This window comes from Parasteatoda tepidariorum, chromosome 10 (assembly GCF_982258835.1).
Source record: "Parasteatoda tepidariorum strain Cologne lab strain chromosome 10, Ptep-v5.0, whole genome shotgun sequence".
Lineage (NCBI taxonomy): Eukaryota > Metazoa > Arthropoda > Arachnida > Araneae > Theridiidae > Parasteatoda > Parasteatoda tepidariorum.
In genome coordinates this window covers 85,128,190-85,133,737 of record NC_141764.1, presented here as the reverse complement: position 1 = coordinate 85,133,737, position 5,548 = coordinate 85,128,190, and positions in this window count along the sequence as shown.

The window sequence follows — 5,548 nt, the reverse complement described above, 5'->3', positions numbered from 1 at the left end:
TTATGTTCATTTAAAGGCGATTTATCTTCGTAAAAACATGTCATTTCTCATAATTATTACTGTCTTATTCTCATTAAGCGTTGTTTATAATGATAGCACGTGGCAGAAAATGCTATAAATTATGAACTCTAAGAAGGTAACTTTTTCTGTTGCTGTTTTTTATTTATTTTTTATTTCAATAATTAATATGTCTTGAATTTGAATCTCAGTTGAGAGAATAAATATCTATTGTGCGATGTTAAATCGTAATTGATATGTTCTAGAAATAGTATTAGTTATTTGAACCAGAGTACTATAAATTTAAAAAAACAGACAAACTACTATTAAGGCAAATATTACAGTAAAGTGCAATCTCTACACTACTATTCAAAATTAACAGTAAACAGTAAAATTAACAGTAACACAGTAAAAGTGATCTATATTAATATAAGGAGTGGTTTTCATCTCCTCCATTTTGTATCGAAAACCAGTTTTTTGATACATTTTAAAAGTTTACGTGATGGGCTGAAATTGAAGTTAGTGCGTTATCTTCTTTAGCGGGTTACAAGAATTGAACCGTGTCAATAACTGATTGGTTATTTTTTTGATGAAGTGTCATCTCTCATTTTTTTTATATACTGTACATTTATTCAACTATTATTGAACTTTAGTTTGGAACTTAACTTAAATGATATTACTCTGAAGATTTTTACACATAAAAAATTTTATATATCTCTATATTTTTTCAAAATAATGCCAGGCCTATCTATACTAATGCAGTAGAAGAGAATATTTGTAATATTTTTAATTAGTTTCATGTCTTGTATCCTTTGTTGAACAGTAAGACATTTTTTTCTCATGTATTCAAATAAATAACAAAAGCTGCTTTTCTAAATAATCACATATTTATCAAATTATTTTAAGCCATTTCATGAAGTAGTTATTTTATGATTTGTTTTCTCAATTATTTTTAGTTAGAAGTAACTATTAAGCTTCCTCAATTCCTAAATTTGTGCTGCTATCCTTCTTTTGAAATTTCGTCTATGCAAAGATTGGCTTATAGAAATAAATTTGATTTTTAAATTGAATTGTAAATACCTAACTGCTTCATTAAGAGAAATTAAGTTAACAAATGACTTTATTAAAAATAAATTAAATTGAAAGAAAATAAATTATATAACCTTAAAATGTAAAAAAGACTTGTTTATTTGAAATACATATTTGATTCGGTTTTAAAATATCAAATACAAGCGGTATAGAAAGTTAGGAAATCGAATTAAACAAATTATTTCATTTTATCCTTTTAAAATAAAGAAACTTTACAATAAAAAAAATCGATAATCTATTGATAAAAATAATTTTTATTTACTCACATTTTAGGAAAAATATATAAAAATAATTGATTTAGTTTTTTTAAATGTTGTATATATTTGATATAATATATGTGATCAAAATAAATTATGCTTTAAAAACATTTAGTTGTAGATTTATATTTAAACAAATTAAATAGATCTTGTCATATTATTTATTTTTATACTTTATCTGCATGTGAGTAATTTTCAAAAACTTAACAATATCATTTTCAAATAAAATATAACAAGATTAGCTTGAAATAAAAATTTACAATTTTATATAATTTCAAGAAATAATTTTACCATGCACTTTCATGTTTATATTAGAGATTACTTAAAGCGTAACAAGAACTCTTTCCTTAAAAAATGTTTTTTTCGAAATTACTTAAATGACACTCTTCTGACCTGTTTGAAATTTTTCTTAAAGTAATACAATTTATTTAAAATTTTTGCATCAAATTTTTAATAATTTAAGCAGTATTAGTCATTTCTGTATATTTGAAGGTGCAAAATAATATTTGTTTTAATAATATTTCCATTTAATTATTTCACTCACCAAATTGTATAATTTAAAAATTTGTTCATAGGTTTCCATGTCAGTTACTTGACCTAGGTATATCTTTGATTATTTTAGGAAAATATATGGAATTTACAGTCTTGGTCCTGCAACACTGTTCAGTCCCGCAGTGGACTGATTGGTAAGTCGCGGTATCCAGTAGAACACCACAGCTAAGTAGAACTGGCTGTGATCAGCATGCAGTGGATGACCACATTGATGAGCCAACAAAGGGACCGAGGGTGTGTGGTATCTGTCCTCGTTAAACTATTCTACCCTAGAAGTGCTCGACTTTGCACGCAGGTCGTCAGGCTACCGTAACAGGGGAGCAATCACCTCTCAAAATTGCGATGGCCTGTCTTCGGGTTACCCTCTGGGATGTTCTGACCATTGCCAATAGCCCATAGTGCAGCTCTAATGTTAGGTAAACCACTGACAACAACAACAAAATTTTTTCTTCTCCTATTTTTTTGCATTGATGGAGTGCTTAAAAAATTTGATTCACTCGATGTTCTTATAGCTTTGAAGTTCTAAAGTGATGCGTGTGAAAGTTTCTGCTTTCATTCTCATGAAAAGAGTGCAAAAAAATAAACGGACCACTTTACATGACAACCTTTGATCTAATGATTGAATCAGGGATGGACAAAACTATTGCCCGCCGGCCAACTGCGGCCCCCCGGATGGTTCTATTCTGCCCGTGGATAGAATTTTAACTTGCCGATGCGTTGCGAATATAAATAATATACATTATACATCCATTTTATATTCGAAGATACAAAATGAAATTTGCTACAGATCTTCTTTGTCATATGAACAACTTGAATGCTAAGATGTAAGGAAAAATCAATTCACTGATGATATCTGGGCCCATCTCAAAGCTTCTAAACTAAAGCGTAATTTGTTTGCAAGGCAGCTAGTTAAGAACGACTCGTCTCCTTTCTCGAAGTTAAATTCAATACCCCCAGTAAATAAGGAAAAGCTTAAGAATTATGAGGATGGCTTGAAAAAACTTTATTTTTAGTTTCGGGTATCAATATTTCAGTGTCATAAACAGAGTTAGATATATTTGCCATGCCTTTCAACGTAAATTGTGAAACAGTGAGGCTGGATTTGCGGCTTAAATTAATTGAATTGCAATCTAACAATCATCTGAAGCAGTTGTTTCTAAATGTGGTTAAGTTTGAGTTTTAAAAATCATTACCAAAAGCTAGTTTTCCAAATTAAATAACTCGTGCCGGAAAATCAATGCCATGTTTTATTCGTCTTATTCGCGATCGCAACGCTATAGTACGCCCTCTAGCTGGAGCCTGAAAACATCAAATATTAATTTATTAACATTTCATTTAGTTCCATCAAAATCATTGACAGAATCAGACGCCATTTTTTAGCAGCAAATAAGAAACAAAATTTCCCTAAGGGAAAGGCTGAAGAACTTGAAAAAACTCTCCAGATTATTAATAAATCTTTCAGGAACAGAACACGCCAAACATTTGAAGAAAAATTCCTCAATAATTTTTAATTTCTACTATCAACAAACTTGCAACTGATGACTTCCGATTTCAGATACTATTACATATGTGCGTATTACGGTAAAAGACATTTTTTCTGTCTTCAATTCTTTACAAATCAAAGTGAAGTCAACATTGATTTCTTCATTCCAATGAATAAATGTAAATTCAGAACTGTAATAGTTATAGAATATTCTTCTTCGTTATAGAATACTATATATTTCTATATATAATTCGGAAAACAACAATAAAAAATCACCCAAATTACTTGAAATAGTGCCATTTGTGATGATTATTAATAAATTTTTATCGTTTTCTTGGTTACTATTTTTTAGTTTTGAAAGAATAATTTCAACTAGAATTCAGCTACTCTGTTTTTAAGCTGCATAGTAAAATTCATATCGAGATCTTACAATTATAACATTTTGCTGTGTGGTATGTTATCTAGAAGTAATGAAGTGATAATCTTTGCATATATTATTTGAAAATAAAATTTTCAAACGAAGAACATTTCATTTGGAATTCTCCGGATTTATAAAGAAGGTGAGTGTTATGATTTTTATAATAAAAAATGTAAATAATTTTTTTTCTTATTTAATGATAGTTCTCTGCAGAATAGTTTTTTACGTCTGATTAAGAACTATAAGAATAAAAAATAGAAACAATATGACAGTTTTTTTATTTCAATATGAGGAATTTTTAAAATCGTTTTTTTATCCTATAAATTCGTTGATTTACGTTTTATAGTTTATGATTTTTAGATAAAAATTGTTGTCAAAATACTTTTTTTGAAAAATTAAATGGTATAACATTATGTGTTTATGTATACTTCTTGCATATTCTACTGTTTGAAGCATGATTCAGAAAAGTATGGAATAAAAATTCGGTACTTATGTATTAACGCCACAGCAGCTACAGATTTGGCGGTTTTTAAATGCCGCCAATAGACACCTAAAATTTTTGCAACAATTCATAAAATGAAACACTTTATTTAAAATCAAAGTAGTCAATAGGATTTCGGTGGGAAAGGGGCCGATATAGTGTTTAATATAGATTCAAAACAATCTCTATTTTACTTTCTATCTTAACAATCTCTATTTCTGTGTCGACATATTAACTCTAATAAATAAGATTCCAAATAACATTTCCAAAACGTACGTTTACCAAGATAAAGTTTCATATCATGGGAATTAGTACTTTTCGTTTTCTTGGTAAAATATTTCGCTCCTGAGAAAATAAAATTGCATCTTGTTTTGTTTTTGACAAATCCTAAAGACGAATTTTCGTAGCACTAAAAAATGGCGTCAAAGAAGAATTGTTTTTTCTTTTGTTTCGTAAGCATTCTTTATTTTACATTTTTTTTGTTTCTAAATAATGATTTTTATTGAAACTTAAAAGTTTTTGATAAAAATTGTTGTCAAAAAACTTTTTTTACGAAATTAAATTTTATAAAATTATGAAGCTTATGTATACTTTTCGTTCATTTTAATTTTTGAAATAATATGATTCTTAAAACTATGGAATGTAAAGTTTAAATAAGCCTTTCATGTTATATCATTAAATTTAGTAAAACTATTGTTCCTTCTTAAAAAAGAAGAGATACCATTTTGTTTTCGTTTGCATAAGAAAGAATATCAAACATTTTAATTTTTTAAATTTAATAAGCCACAATAAAGAAAGAACGTTACAATGCTACGTGCTACATTAAAGACGTCTCCTGAGTAAATGAATGACTGTTCATATAGAAATCGCAGGTATTCGTCTCATGCAACAACGCCCTCTATAGTTCGTTGCGATCGTGAATATATGTGAATATATAAGATGAATCTCAATCTGAGGAACTTTTAAAAATTAAAACTCAATTTTATTAATTTCATTAAACATTTAAATTAAAACTTGTATTTTGTTTCTTTATTTTAGAAATTCTTGCATTACCCACCAAACTTTTCTTTTTCGATTTTTGGCCCTCTACCTAAAAAGTTTGCCCATCCCTGGATTAGATGATCACGTTCTAGGACTTAATCTAAATAATTCGAGAGGGTGATCTCAAGCATGCTAATCGATAAAGGCAATGATATCTTAAGTTACGAAATCAGACATAAGAACCCACTTTCTCTGAATAAACCCATCATTTTTGTTGTTGTTGATGGATT